Genomic DNA, 16,600 nt, shown 5'->3' with positions numbered 1-16,600 from the left:
CAAGCAATCTGCCCACCTCAGCCTCCCAAAGTGTTGGCAGGCATGAGCCATTGCGCCCAGCCAACACTCTTAATTATAGTGGATTTAATAGGACTGAGCATACTTAAGCTTGCCTGTAAGTGATTCTCTCAACTTATGGCTATTTTACACACACTGTCATACAATAGCTTTTATCTAGTAATCAGATGGTTCTCTGAAGGAAGAGTACTATTATGGTCAATGTGAAAAACTGGAGTTTGCAACCATACTGTCTAGAAAGGATCTTTACTGGAATTGCTGCCTTAAATCGTAAAAGCTGACTTTTTAAATTTTTTTTTTCTTTCTGGATTCAGGTGTGAATGGAAAAAAATGAGATCTGGAACCTTGATGCTATTGAATCAAACTCTACTTTCCTTGCTTGTAAATTGGGGTAGGGTAACAACCATGATGTTTATGACAATAGCAGCTGGCTTTCCTCCTTGCCTCAATCAATCTTTGTGAGGCTTAAATGACCAAATAATATTGGATGTTTTACATTTGCCTGACACTGTGTATTAGCCTGTTCTCACACTGCTATGAAGAAATACCCAAAGACTGGGTAATTTATAAAGGAAAGAGGTTTAATTGACTCACAGTTCTGTATTGCTGGCAAGGCCTCAGAAAAACTTACAATCATAGCAGAAGGCAAAAGAGAAGCAGACACCTCCTGCACAGGACGGCAGGGGAGTGAGTGCAAGCAGGGGAAATGCCAGGTGCTTATAAAACCATCAGCTCTCGTGAGACTCACTCACTATCACGAGAACAGCATGGGAGAAACCACCCCCATGATCCAATTACCTCCACCTGGTCTCGCCCTTGACAAGTGGGGATTATGGGGATTACAATTCAAGGTGGGATTTGGGTGGGGACACAAAGCCAAACCGTATCACACTGCCTAAATCTCATTTCATTCTCACATAAACTATACCCAGTAGCTGCTTTTGTTATTGTTCTTCACATTGTATAAATGAGAAAAACCAAGGTTCAGAAAGGAGAAATACCTTGCTTGAAATTATGCTTTTGTCACATGGCATAGAATTCAAACCAAGTTCTAGCTGATTATAAAGCACTCCTGTTTAAATGAAAGCTTCCTTTTTCCATTTTAACTTCATTTTGCATTTCCTTGAACATTATCTGTACAATTATTAGAGTTGGTAATACCTGCACATGGTATACAATACCAAAATATGTACACAAGGGTAAAAAATGAAAATAAGTCTTCCAGCTGGGTGCTGTGGCTCACACCTGTAATTCCAGCACTTTGGGAGGCCAAGGCTGGCAAATCACCTGAGGTCAGGAGTTCGAGACCAGCCTGGCCAACATGGTGAAACTCCATCTCTACTAAAAATACAAGAATTAGCTGGCCATGATGGCCAGCTACTCAGGAGGCTACCTGTAATCCCAGCTACTCAGGAGGCTGAGGCAGAGAATTGCTTGAACCCGGGAGGCGGAGGTTGCAGTGAGCCAAGATCCTGCCACTACAGTCCAACCTGGGCAATAGAGAGAAATTCAGTCTAAAAAAAAAAAAAAACCCCAAAACAAGAAAATAAGTCTTCCTCCCTTTCCTATACAGTATACTTGACGCCTGGTTTCCTTCTTGGTGTAATCACAGTTACCAGTTTATATCTCCTGGGAGATATCTTATGGATTAACACACACACACAGACACACACAAACATATACAGCCGCCATTGTTTTCACATAAATGGTAGCATCCTATAGTGTTCTGTAGCTTGCTTAGTATTTAATGTTATAGAAATATCAGAATTTTTGCAGTCCTTTTTAAAGGGATTTTCCAGTCTTTAAACATCAAAAATGTTAGGCTGGACGCGGTGGCTCATGCCTATAATCCCAGTACTTTGGGAGGCTGAGGTGGGTAGATCACCTGAGGTCAGGAGTTCAAGACCAGCCTGGCCAACATGGTGAAATCCCATCTCTACTAAAAATACAAAAATTGGCTGGGCATGGTGGTGCACGCCTATACTCCCAGCTACTCAGGAGGCTGAGGCAGGAGAATTGCTTGAGCCCAGGAGGCAGAGGTTGCAGTGAGCCGAGATCACACCATTGCACTCCAGCCTGGGTGAAACAGCAAAACTCCATCTCAAAAAAAAAAAAAAAAAAAAAGGAAATATAAAAAATATTGCTGTAATAAATAAATATTCTCTGGGTAAAACATACATGAAGGATAAACTCCTAAACTCCTAGTGAGAGGGTACGAACAGGGCTTGGCTTCTTTTGGCTTCAGCCTGCCACACTAGAGCATTCTTTCATGCATCCCCACTGATCACAAAACCTACTCCACTATCTCACTGATGCCATCATGTTTTTTGGGTTTTGTTTTTTTGAGATGGAGTTTCGCTCTTGTTGCCCAGGCTGGAATGCAATGGAGCAATCTCGGCTCACCACAGCCTCTGCCTCCCAGGTTCAAGTGATTCTCCTGCCTCAGCCTCCCCAGTAGCTGGGACTACAGGCGGGCGCCACCACACCCAGCTAATGTTTTATTTTTAGTAGAGACGGGGTTTCTCCATGTTGGTCAGGCTGGTCTCTGACTCCCGGCCTCAGGTAATCCGCTTGCCTCAGTCTCCCAAAGTGCTGGGATTACAGGCGTGAGCCACTGCTCCCAGCCAATCCCCTGTGTTTTTCCTTAAAGAATTCCAGGAAGTGGTCTTAGGAAATACCCAAGGTTCCCCTGGGACAGGAATGCTGAACAATTGATTTACAGCCTTGTTGCCTCCAGCCAGACCACCAGGTGGCCCTTTACTCAAGATAAACACAGCAACAAGATCAAGCTGACCTGCATCTCCTGCCCTCAGATGAGGCAGACCTGCATCTCCTGCCCTTCACGCGCTTTGCCCAGCCCAGCCTCCATACCCTACCACTGATGTCAATTCCTGCGCTTTGCCTTAATAAAAAAGCCTTACCGCTCTTTTCCGGAAGTCAGTCAGGGAATTCTCTCTCATTCATGCTGCTTCCCTTATGTCCAGGCATAAGTTCCAATGAGGCCTTGTTTAGGAAAACTCTTTCAACCTCATGTCAGTTTATATTGCATTGAGAGCCCAAGAACCCATGGTCAGTAACACTAGCTGGATGCGTCGGTTGAGGACAGCCACATCGCCTTCAGCTTTGTCGCGTCGCTCGCTCGCGCCCCCAGTGCAGCTGCCGCTGCAGGCCCTGCGCGCCGTCTTCACCTTGTCCACCTGCTGCGGCAGGGCCTGAATCTTGCGTTTCACCGCCTGCGGCGGGTGCCCTGGACCCGGCCGGGTTCGGAGGACAGCTACACGGCCGCGCCCCTGCCCCTGAGCCTTTGCCTGGGCCAGGGCCGCCCCGCACCCCCACGCCCACCCGCAGCCCCAGCCCCAGCCCCGGCCCCTGTCGTCGGGGAGATGAGGTCACCCACCCTTGCACGATATCTGTTGATTTGGGGGTTTGTTCCTACTGACTGTAGGAGTCAATTTTCTTGGGTTTTTCAGGTACAATTAGAGCAACTAAAGTTTTTGCTTCCATCTTTTAAATTTTTTATTTCTTGTTACTTTTTTCTAATTCCAGTTGAACAATACTGTAATGGTAAATAGCCTTGTTATTTATTTATTTATTTATGACACGGGGTTTCACTCTGTCCCCCAGGCTGGAGTGCAGTGGTGCGATCTCGGCTCACTGCAACCTCCACCTCCTGGTCTCAAGTGATCCTCCTACCTCAGTCTCCTGAGTAGCTGGGACTACAGGAGCGGGCCACCAGGCCCAGCTAAATTTTTTTTTTTTTTTGTATTTTTAGTGGAGACCAGGTTTTGCCATGTTGGCGAGGCTGGTCTTGAACTCCTGACCTCAGGTGATCTGCCTGCCACGGCTTCCCAAAGTGCTGGGATTACAGGCATAAGCTGGCCTCGTCTTATTCTCTTGAAATTGTATTTATACAATTTTGCATAATTTGTATTTATGCAATTTTGTATAAATTGTATTTATACAAAATTGTATTTATATGGTGAGTCTTCTTAAGATGGATTTCCTGGTATTGTACCACTGCTATGTTCCTGATTCCTGTGTTAGTGGTGTAATTTTTTCTTTTTTTTTTTTTGTTTTTTTGTTTTTTTGAAAAGGATTCTTGCTGTGTCACCCAGGATCTTGGTTCACTGCAACAGCCGCCTCCCGGGTTCCAGCGATTCTCCTGCCTTAGCCTTCCGAGTAGCTGAGATTATAGGCATGTGCCACCATGTCCTGCTAATTTTTGTATTTTTAGTAGAGGAGGGGTTTCACCATGTTGGCCAGGCTGGTCTCGAATACCTGACCTCAGGTGATTGCCTGCCTCAGCTTCCCAAAGTGCTGGGATTACAGGTGTGAGCCACCGTGCCCAGCCAGTGGTGTAGTATTTTTAATATGATGCCAGACCTATGCATCAATAGACTTTTGCATTGATATTTGTAAGTGAGATTGGCGGTTGTTTCTGTTTGCAGTATTTTGGTCAGGTTTGGCATCTTTTCTTCCTCCTCTATGCTTTGGAACTGTTTAAATGTAAGGCCCAAACCCTTAATCACTATGTAAGGCTGACTACATCCCCAGTGTGCATGTATACATTTTGACAAATTCTATGTGCTTTACAAAAGTTAACTGTCAGAGGCAGCAATATCCTAAATGTCCGAGTACAAGTGATCCTGAGAGGATGGCATTAAGATTAAAGGAGGTGAGAGTTGCCTTGATTACCCTAGAGCTGCAGGTACCATCTCCATCTCTTGCCCCCTTTTTTAGTCCACCATGAAAAATCAGATTTCCATTCCCATGAGATTCTTATGAATGGAAATCAGGGCTCCCTTCATACATTTGAGATGAGAGTGGGAAGGGACCTTGGAAGCCCCAGGTCAGCCTCCTCCATTCTAGGAAGACAGAGACATGGCCCCAGAGGTGACAGAATGGCCTGAAAGTGCACTGCATGACTGTGACAAATTTCAAACCCAGGCACGTCACTCTGGCCTTCTGTTCTTTCTGTGACTCTCAACTGCCTCTCTTGCAGCAACAGAACCGAGAAACTTCCGGACCCCAGCACCTCTTCTATCTCAGTCAGATTTCCCAGACTCATCTCACCTTAGGGATGGTGCACTGTCTGAATAGGACCTGGGCCACAGCATGGGGCAGAGTAGAAGAAAGGAGGGTGATTTATCCTTGTATCTCATGCAGGCTGGCCCAGCTTTGACTTGTCCTTCATGGAGCGGCTTTGGTTGCATCCAATCACATGATCAATTTCTTTCATGAACTTTGTCTGCAGAGACAGGAATCATGAATGTGACCTGGAAATGCTCTGGAAGTGCTTGCAATGTGTGATGGAAGGTGGCCTACAAAGGCTCCCAGGAGGCCGAGGCAGATGGACAACTTGAGCCCAGGAATTCGAGACCAGCCTGTGCAACACAGGGAGACCCCCATATCTACAAAAAACACACAAAAAATTAGCTGGGCATGGTGGCACGCATCTGTAGTCCCAGCTACCGGGGAGACTGAGGTGGGAAGATCACTTGAGCCCAGGGAGGTCAAGGCTGCAGTAAGCCATGATCACGCCACTGCACTGCAGCCTGGGCGAGTGAGACCCCGTCTCAAAATAAAATAAAAGACTCCCAAGCTCAAAGACATGTTGTTAAGCAAGCCATTGCTCTGCTCCTGATGGAATTCCTGTTCTGTCTTTTGCTGCAAACACCAAGGACTTTGCTGCAGGAAAAATGAAGGCTGGGTCAGGTATGTCCTCAGCCTCCTGGCTTAATTGGTTGTTCTCCTGTAGAGGCGAGGAGAGGACCTGGGTAGCAGGGATTCTGACTTATTCCACATTACCTGGCAATGCTGCTGTTGAGGGGAAATGTTTAATCCTCACTCTAGTGGGGCCATCTTCCTTGTCAGCTTCACCCACTCTCCTGCATGTTTTGTGAAAATGGCAAACACCATTTTGTTGAGCAATACAAACACTGGCTTCCTACAGGCGTATCTCTGAGCATGTGCTTGAGATAATCCAGCGACTACAATTTCATTTTTGAATTTCAATTCAAAATTATATTAGAGCTAAAAGTCCCCTTTGGGGAATTTGGTCCATTTTCAAAGTAGGAAAATAGAAGTCTGCAAGATGAAATAACTTGCTTGAGGTCACACAGTCAAGTACTGGCAGGCTGGGGATGAGAAGCCAGCATGGAACCCATGTGTCCTCCATTCCATTAGCGCTCACTCCTGGGCAAGCATCTCATATATAAAATGTGGGGTTCAGAAGCTCCTCTCCATTTTTAAACTGAAATGAAAGCCTTTGAGTTCTTAAAGGCCTCTCTGCTTATCAGCATCATTAGACATAATTCTGACCTATAAAAGCAAAACCACAATGAATGGCCCTTTGCATGATGTTCTACGAAGCAGCCAAGAGAAAACGAAGCATCAGGTGGAAGTTAGACTTGACACGAAACCACGTCTATGTCTAACTTTTCCCCCTTCCTGTCCTGTTTCTCTCATCCACATACATACAAGTTTCTCCTGATTGCTTTGCCTTGATAAATCACTCATACAAATGTCTGTTTCAGGCTCTGCAACTAGGAAACTTGCTCTGAATTGACTCCTAGCTGCTCTCTCTGAATCCACAGTTGATAGCTCCAATTCACGTCACAAATATGATCATTATTTACACAAGGCTTAGATCCTGGAAATAATTTACATTGCTACTGGGATAAAAAGGAAACATTGCTATGGCCTCCCAGGTCTTTGGCAGAGGTCTGGCTGCTGACCTCCTGCTGTTCTGGTCTGAGTCACGCTGGCTTTCTTTCTCCCCCTCTTATTCCCAGCTTTCTTCTGCCTTGGGGCCTTTGCACATCTGGTTCCCCTGCTTGGTGTATTTTTCTCTGCCATCTTCACACCACTGATCCCCACTTACTCTTCAGCTCTTAGTTCAATCACTGCCCATGGAGGGATGTACCCAGTGGGCCTTGGGTTAGAAGTCCCTCCTGGCTCACATTAGTTCCTGCCACATCCTCCCATAGCAGCTTGTACTCCCTCTCTTAGCATTTCATTGTTATCGCTTGTTTGAATGATCTTTGCATTAGACTATAAGCTCCATGAAGGCAAGGACTGTATTATTATTAATCTTCTCTTTTATTAGCTTAACATTCTGACGAACTGTATCATTACTAATTAATAAGTAAATTTCTTTTATTGTGCACCTGTAATGTTCCATGCATGCACTAGTTGTTAGTAATACACACTGTGGGAAATTGACACTGTCCCAGGCCTCTGGGAGTATAGAGTATAGTGGAGAATATAGAAGTAAATTAAATAATATTTCATTAAACAGTGACAAGTGCTATGAAAGACAATTGCAAGGTATTATTATTATTATTACTAGTTCTTTTTTGAGACAGAGTCTTGCTCTGTTGCCCAGGCTGGAGTGCAGTGGTGCTGTCATGGCTCACTGTAGCCTCAACCTCCTGGGCTCAAGCAATCCTACCACCTTAGCCTCCTGTGTAGCTCAGACTACAGGCATGCTCCCCCATGCCTAGATAATTTTTTTGGTACTTTTTGTAGAGACGGGGTTTTGCCATGTTGCCCGGGGTGGTCTCAAACTCCTGGGCTCAAGCAATTTGCCCACCTCAGCCTCCCAAAGTGCTAGGATTACAGGCATGCACCACTGCACCTGGCCAGTATTACTATTTAAAAAAATTTTTTTCATTGCCAGTATTGGGAGATAATTTGTAGGGTATTATCTGACTCATCATTTTATTCCCTTTACCAAGCAAGTCTGATGCACAATGGATGCTAAATAAAAATTGTGAAGGATTAAATAAACAACCTGGCTATGGTTTTTTTTCTCCTTCCCAGATTCACATCTAGTCTTCTGAGAGTCCATCAGAATGAATAGTACATTTTCATGTACCTCCTCAGTAAGTAGAATGATTTTAAGTGCCTTAACTGATTCCAAGGAAATCTGTGAGAAGTAACTGCAAAATCCTGGCAAGATTTCTGCCTTAGACAGAGTTTCTAAAGGAACCAGCCCTCCGGGAGCTTAAGGTTAAACAGGTTATTATGAATTAAATGTTTGCTATAATTTGCATATATATGATATAATTGAGTGGTAGTTTTCTTTCATTTATGTATATTTAGGGGAATTTTATATAAATAATGCTAATTTTACAGAGCTCAAAGTATAATTTTCAGATTCTGAGTTGTTACATGTGTTTATACATTAGCATGTTTTTCTTCTGTCCAGCTGGTGTTTAATGCTCAATTGTATTCTAAGGACCGGTGACTGTGCTATAGTTGTTGTTCGATACATTTAACAACACCTATGATTAATGTATAATGTATTTGCTTTAGAATCCTTTATCCAGGGCCAGTTTCAAACAACAAAATTGTTTCTATGTGAAAACGTAATCAACTTTTTATAATGTATTGATCTATGACATGCTATCTGAGAAGGCATTATGGCTAAAGTGGCTATGGCCTGGCACAGTGGCTCACACCTATAATCCCAGCACTCTGGGAGGCTGAGGTAAAATAATCACTTGTGGCCAGCCTGGGCAACATAGTCAGACCCCATCTCTACAGAAAAATTAGCCAGGTGTAGTTATGTATGCCTATAGTCCCAGCTTCTTCGGAGGCTGAGGTGGGAGGATCGCTTGAGCCCAGGAGTTCAAGGCTAAAGTGAGCTCTAATCATACCACTGCATTCCAGGCTGGGTGCCAGAGCATCACCCTAATTCTAAAAGAAAAGAGAAAAAGAAAAGGAAAAAAATGACTTTTTTTTTTTTTTTTTTTTTTGAGACGGAGTCTCACTCTGTTGCCAGGCTGCTGGAGTGCAGTGGCACCATCTTGGCTCACTGCAACCTCCAACTCCCTGGTTCAAGCTGTTCTCCTGCCTCAGCCTCCTGACTAGCTGGGATTACAGGCACGTGCCACAATGCCCAACTAATTTTTTTTGTATTTTTAGTAGAGACAAGGTTTCACCATGTTGGCCAGGATGGTCTTGATCTCCTGACCTCGTGATCTGCCCACCTCAGCCTCCCAAAGTGCTGGGATTTCAGGCATGAGCCACCGCGCCTGGCAATAAGTGCTATATAAGCGTAAATGATCTATAGAGAAAATGCATGTGTTTTACACACTCCCAGATAAACATATGTTCAGAAACAAATTGTGTGTGTGTGTGTGTGTGTATAATATATATCACTCAGCTCATCTGAAATATATATTGAAAATATTTAGGCCAGGCACAGTGGCTCATGCTTGTAATCCTAGCACTTTGGGAGGCCGAGGTGAGTGGATCACCTTAGGTCATGAGTTTGAAACCAACCTGGCCAACAAGGTAAAATCTCATCTCTACTAAAAATACAAAAATTAGTTGGGTATGGTGGCGGGCACCTGTAATCCCAGCTACTTGGGAGGCTGAGGCAGGAGAATCACTTGAACCCAGGAGGTGGAGGTTGCAGTGAGCCAAGATGGTGCCACTGCACTCCAGCCTGGGTGACAGAGTGAGACCTATCTCAATAAATAAATAAATAAATAAATAAGCAAGCAAGCAATCCTGGGCACGGTGGCTCTTGCCTATAATCTCAGCACTTTGGGAGGCCAAGGCAGGCAGTGCCTGTAATCCCCGCTACTCAGGAGGCTGAGGAAAGAGAATTGCCTGAAGCCGGGAGGCAGAGGTTGCAGTGAGCTGAGTTCATACACCTGCATTCTAGCCTGGGCAACACAGCAAGACCCCATCTCACAAAAAAAAAAAAAAAGAGTTTACTTTTTTTTTGGTTGAGATGGAGTCTCGCTCTGTGGCCCAGGTTGGAGTGCAATGTCACAATCTCGGCTCACTGCAACCTCCGCCTCCTGGGTTCAAGTGATTCTCCTGCTTCAGCCTCCCGAGTAGCTGGGATTACAGGCGCCCGCCACTGCGCCTGGCTAATTTTTTGTATTTTTAGTAGAGATGGGGTGTCACTATGTTGGCCAGGCTGGTCTTGAACTCCTGACCTCAGGTGATCCACCCGCCTCGGCTTCCAAAAGTGCTGGGATTGTAGGCATGAGCCACCGTGCCTGGCCTCTTTTTTTTTTTTTTTTTTTTTTTACACAGCTCCTTGTGGAGCATGGCTAACTCATAAGCAGTATGCCCAGAATTGGCCTTAAAATTTTCATTTAACCCATCAGGGAGAGGAATGTCTCATTCTTGTACTGGAAACACTCCTTGAAGAGGAAGGAGCAGGTAAACTGCAGGGAGCAGAGGCAAGGATGAACGTGGAGTTAAAGGGCTGAGCTGATGTGAGAAAATAGCGGCCCCCACATTTATAATTTAATCATCTTGCATCAGGATTTGAAGACCTGGGCTTCCCTCCTGTCAGATTTATATAGAGAGTTCATTTTCCTCTAAACTTCTCCAGTCTAGGATGTAATAATAAATATAGTACTAGTATTATATTATAGCATAGGATATGAATTGCTGTGTAGTATTATACTATACTGCTAATAACATTATTATATGGATGCTATAATCGTAATCATAGCAACAACTAATATTATGGAGCATTTATGATATGTTGGATACTGTGTAAATGTTTTACATACTGTATTATTTCATCTTCATTCTGAGGTTTGGTTTTTAGCCCCTCATTTTTAGATGAGCAGAATGCATCTTAGAAAAGTCAATTTGGACCGGGCATGGTGGCTCACGCCTGTAATCCCAGTACTTTGGAAGGCCGAGGCAGGGGGATTGCCTGAGGTCAGGAGTTCGAGACCAGCCTGGCTAACATGGTGAAACTCCGTCTCTACTAAAAATATAAAAATTAGCTGGGCATGTTGGCAAGCGCCTGTAGTCCTAGCTACTTGGGAGGCAGGAGAATCGCTTGAACCTGGGAGGCAGAGGTTGTGGTGAGCTGAGATGGCAATACCGCACTCCAGCCTGGTGACAGAGCGAGACTCCACCTCAAAAAAAAAAAAAAAAAAAAAAAGGAGAGAAGTTAATTTGTCAGGCCGGTTGGCAGTGGCTCACACCTGTAATCCCAGCACTTTGGGAGGGCAAGGCAGGCGGATCACCTGAGGTCAGGAGTCCAAGACCAGCCTGACCAACATGGAGAAACCCCCTCTCTACTAAAAATACAAAATTAGCTGGGTGTGGTGGTGCATGGCAGTAATCCCAGCTACTTGGGAGGCTGAGGCAGGAGAATCGCTTGAACCCGGGAGGCGGAGGTTGTGGTGAGCTGAGATCTCACCATTGCACTCCAGCCTGGGCAACAAGAGTGAAACTCCGTCAAAGAAAGGAAGGGAAAGGAAGGGAAAGGGAGGGGAGGGGAAGAGAGGAGTGGGGAAGGAGGGAGGGAGGGAGGGAGGAAGGAAGGTTAAAATTTGTCCAAAAAAGCAAACAATAAAAATTTAAAAACTTTTAAAAGGTCGAAACAGAAAAGTTAGTTTGTCCAAATTTACACATCTGGTAAGTGCTGAAGTTGGGAAATGAATCCAGACAAAAGGATTCCAGGGTTAGGGTTACGAATAGCTTTGGAGATCATCTTCCTCCCATCCCTTTACTCCTTGCTCCCTCCGTGATTCCGTGATGGAGAGAGCAGATCTTGGGTAATCATAACGTCACTTCCCAGGGAGGAGTGTGGACGGGGTGGTGTGTGTAAGAAGTTCCCGTGTCCCCAAGGGCACGGTCAAGGGAATTCTCCCTCTGCTTTTCTGAGTTCCTCCACCCGGCCCTGGGCTCCCTCCTGCACCCTCTCCTCTCTCTCTCTCTCTCTCTCTCTATATATATATATATATATATATATATATATTTTTTTTTTTTTTTTTTTTTGGATTTGAGTTTGGCTCTGTTGCCTGTGGCTGAGTGCAGGTGGGAGTGCCTTCGGTTTCACTGTAAGCTCAGCCTGGTTCACGCTATCTCCTTCTGCCTCCAGCCTCCCAAGTAGCTGGGGACTACAGGCCACCACTACACCCGGCTAATTTTTTTTTTTTTTTTTTTTTTTTTGTATTTTTAGTAGAGACGGGGTTTCACCGTGTTAGCCAGGATGGTCTCCATCTCTTGACCTTGTGATCCGCCCGCCTTGGCCTCCCAAAGTGCTGGGATTACAAGCTTGAGCCACCGCGCCCGGCCTCCTCAATGTTTTTCTTCCCATCCCAGAGTTGCTCAGGATCATAACAGGGAGAAGCGTCGCGATTGTTTCCACTTCTCTCCGTTACTGAAAAGCAGTCCTAGGAGAGAAGCAATGAGCAAAAAAGTACTTTGTATCATAGAGCTCAGCTGTCCCTCAAGTTTCCAGTGCCCCTTATCAGGGATTAAGAGCTGGGAATTTAACAGCGGATCTGTGGTTTGGGCTGAAATGTTAGTTATAAAGAAAATAAAATCCAAGTTCTGGTCAAAGGAGGCAGAGAAGGTGGAACTGGACAAGGGGGATGGTTGGCAGGTGGAGAAAATTCCCAAGAATGGAAGGGACCTCTGTCTAGTTTTGTTAAGAAGAAAAAAAAAAAATGTTGAAAGTGGTATATGATCTCACAAACCCACTTCCTGGGTTTCTTTTTTTTAAACCTTTAATCTCTTTCTAACTTCTGCTTTAGTTCAGTTCTATATGTGATTTTTCTCTATTAGAGGATAAGCAACTTTGAAGCAAATCAATATGGGGTTTATGTTTCTATAGTCCTCAGAATTTACTATAGCTAATGTTACCCTCATCTGAAAAAGAAGAAACAGTGGAGCAAAGGAATACTTATTTCTTCCTTTGAACAATATATCCTAAATTTCCTATTTCTATTTTTTTCTTTCTTTTAAAATTGTAAATAAATTTTTTTAAAGTTGTACTTTTTTTGGGAGACAGGGTCTCACTCTGTCACTCAGGCTGGAGTGCAGTGGTGCCATCATGGCTTACTGCAGCCTTGACCTTCTGGGCTCAAATGATCCTCCTGTCTCAGCCTCCCAAGTAACCAAGACTACAGGCACACGCCACCACACCTGGCTAATTTTTGCAGAGACGGGGTCTCACTATTGGCCCATGCTGGTCTCAAAATCCTGGACTCAATCCTACCTCAGCCTCCCAAAGTGCTGGGATTACAGGTGTGAGCCACTGCGGTGGGGCCTCCTATTTCTCTTAATGCACCATCAATATCTAGTGCTCTCAAATCCAAATCTTAGGGGCATCTTCTCATCCTTCTTGCCCTTCACCTTACATATTTGCCTTTGCTAAGTTTTATTGATTGATTCCATCTCCAAAATGTCATTCTCATCTTTCCCTTCCTGCCAATCCATACTACACCACTATACTTCAGGTTCTAACATTTTCAGAAATCTAAAAAGTTACACTTGTCTCAGACAGGTTTCCTCTCTCAGCCCTCTAACTCCACAGAGTTGCCAGATTATTCAAAACCAAATTACAGGAACAACACTGATGTCTTTAAAAACTCAGCCTTTCCGCCATCACTGCATCTCTCTCAACTCCCACTCTGTGCGTGATGGGCCAAGTACAGCTGTTCACTAAACTCATCTGCGCTGTTTTGCGTCCTCATTTTGCTCATTCTTTCCCTTGTGCGTACAGTTGTGCTCTTGCTCTTTTTGCTTGAGTTTCTAGCTATCACTTTAAGAGCCATCTCAAAAACCTTCTCTTTGAAGTCTTTCCTGTACTTCTCCACTGGAGGTAATCTCTCCTTTAACTTTACTTTGTAATGCTTTAATGCAATTTATATTTCTCCCTTGTTTTAATTATTTGTTTACTTGTGCAATTCCTTATTCTAGATTTTGATCTCCTATAACCTAGTATGAGGTTACAGGATTGGCTCACCCCTCCAGATACTTCCTGTGACACATGATAGTCTCTTACCTTCCACATAGAAGATGTTCAATACATAATTTTTAAAATATTCATCCCTAACCCCGTCTCTACTAAAAATAACAAAAAAAATTAGCCACGCATGGTGGTGCATGCCTATAGTGCCAGCTACTCGGGAGGCTGAGGCAGGGAAATTGCTTGAACCTGGGAGGCGGAGGTTGCAGTGAGCTGAGATTGCACCACTGCACTCCAGCCAGGTCAACAGAGTGAGACTCTGTCTCAAAAAAAAAAAAAAAAAAAAAAAATCATCCCACATCTACAAAATTGGCAAGCACTTAAAAATTATAGTACCCAGAGAAATCAAGCTTGTGGTAAATTTGATGCATTCATTTGGTCACTTTGCATATCACTATATATTTTGGAAATTAAAGCAACATTTACAGCAAAAACCATTAAAATTATCTTTAATCCATTAATTGCTGTCTTAAGAATTTATACAAAGAAATAATTCAGGCCGGGCGCGGTGGCTCATGCCTGTAATCCCAGCATTTTGGGAGGCCAAGGTGGGTGGATCACAAGGTCAGGAGATCGAGACCATCCTGGCTAACATGGTAAAACCCCGTCTCTACAAAAAATACAAAAAAATTAGGCGGGTGTGGTAGCAGGCATCTGTGGTCCCAGCTACTTGGGAGGCTGAGGCAGGAAAATGGTGTGAACCTGGGAGGCAGAGCTTACAGTGAGTTGAGATTGCGCCTCTGCACACCTGCCTGGGCGACAGAGCAAGACTCCGTCTCAAAAAAAAAAAAAAAAAAAAAGAGAAATAATTCAACAAAAGGTATAAGATGTACACTACAATGCTATTATCAATCAAGGAGAATGACTGAAGCAAGTCTCAAATCATTCCAGCAGGTTTATTTGCCCAAGTTAAGGAGGTGTGCGCAGGAGACAGGTCTATGCCTTTCTCCAAAGATGATTTTGAGGGCTTCAGTATTTAAAAGGGAAAGAGCAGTGTATTCGTCTGTTTTCACACTGCTATAAAGAGCTATCTAAGACTGGGTAATTTATAAAGAAAAGAGGTTTAATTGACTCACAGTTCCACACAGCAGGGGAGGCCTCAGGAAACTTACAATCATGGTGGAAGGCAAAGGGGAAGCAAGGCACATCTTACATAGTGGCAGGAGAGACAGAGCAAAAGGGGAAGTGCCATACTTTTAAACCATCAGTTCTTGTGAGAACTCACTCACTATCACAAGAACAGCAAGGGGGAAATTCGCCCCCGTGATCCAATCACCTCCCATCAGGCCCCTCCCCTGACAGGTGTTACAATTGGACATAAGATTTAGGTGGGGACACAGAGCCAAACCATATCAGGTGGGATATTCAGAAATACACAATTTTCATGTGGGGGGAACAGGGGAAAATAGTCATTCATGCCTTCATCTGGCTCAGTGAAACTGTATTTTTACATAAGATAATGTAGACAACAGGTCAGAGGAGACAATCAGATATGCATTTGTCTCAGGTAGGCACAGGGATGTGATTATTTGAGTTCTGTCCTGTGTCTACCATCTGTGAAGATAAGCTATCAGTTTACATTGCCATGGTGAATTTTAACAGAAACGCTTTAGGGTAAAGACCTTGGAACCCATAAGGAATTTCCTCGTGGGCAGAATGTGAGGGAGGGATGTAGCTGTTCATCTTTGTAGCTATCTTATTTAGGAACCAAAATGGGAGGCAGTTCCCAGCTTGACATTTCCCTTTGGCTTAGAGAGTTTGGGGTCCCAGGATTTATTTTCCTTTCACACCATCAATACTAATTTAAGAAATCTGTGAACAATCTAAGTTCTAATAATTGGGTAACAGTTTGCATTGTTATAATAAACCAATATTAGGAAAACTTAACCAACTATGAAAATGATAATTATGAAAACTATGTAGAAATATCAGAAATGTTAATAACATTTTAGAAGAAATCAGTATGCAAAAATTTCTGGGCTAGACATGGTGGCTCACACCTGTAATTTCAGCAATTTGTGAGGCTGAGGCGGGCAAATTCCTTGAGCCCAGGAGTTTAAGACCAGTCTGAGCAACATAGTGAGACCCTGTCTCTAATCAAAAAAAAAAAAAAAAAAAGAAAGAAAAGAAAAAATGTCTGTATACTATAAATACAACTGTGTAAAATATGCATGTATATGGACAATATCTGGGAGACAGTAAATAAAAATAAAAATAAATGTGTTAGTGTGTTGAGGCAATATGCTTAGTGGTATGGGCTCTTGAACTAAGCAAACTACATTCAAATCTTATCTCCAACACTTTTTTCTTTGGGCAAGTTACTTAACTTTTGTTTGTTGGTTTGATTGTTTTTGAGACAGGGTCTCACTCTGTCACCCAGGGTGGAGTGCTACAGTGTGATCTCGGCTCACTGCAGCCTCAACCTCCCGGGTTCAGGTGATTCTCCCATCTCAGCCTCTCGAGTAGCTGAGGCTATAGGCACACACCACCACGCCCAGCTATTTATTTATATACTTATTTATTTATTTATTGTAGTTTTTAGCAGAGACAGGGTCTCACCACGTTGACCAGCCTGCTCTCAAACTCCTGGGCTCAAGCCATCTGCCCAAGTCAGCCTCCCAAAGTGCTGGGATTACAGGTGTGAGCCACTGAGCCCGGCCTGTTCAACTTTGATTGCCCCAATAACTTCATATGAAGAATGAAAACAAAAAGTAGTATCTTCCTCATGGGACTACTGTGTTGACTAAATATGATAATGCATGCAAAATCCTTAGTAAAATATCTGGCACATAAAAGGTACTCTTAAATGTTAGCTGTCATAATAATAATGAG

General features: G+C 43.8%; 1 protein-coding gene across 1 annotated transcript in view; it reads right to left on the bottom strand.

Annotated features, from left to right (window-relative positions):
* CPN1 (carboxypeptidase N subunit 1) overlaps positions 1–3,139 on the bottom strand; it is a 65,430-nt gene extending 62,291 nt beyond the window's left edge. The window contains exon 1 of the mRNA XM_021943578.2: positions 2,940–3,139. The gene's annotated coding sequence lies outside the window, so the exon portion shown is untranslated. The remainder of the gene's footprint in view (positions 1–2,939) is intronic.
* Between the last annotated feature and the right edge of the window lie 13,461 nt (positions 3,140–16,600).

The sequence above is a fragment of the Papio anubis genome, chromosome 11 (genome assembly GCF_008728515.1).
Source record: "Papio anubis isolate 15944 chromosome 11, Panubis1.0, whole genome shotgun sequence".
NCBI lineage: Eukaryota > Metazoa > Chordata > Mammalia > Primates > Cercopithecidae > Papio > Papio anubis.
Note: the sequence above shows the minus strand (reverse complement) of the source record. Positions and strands in the feature narration are given on the sequence as shown.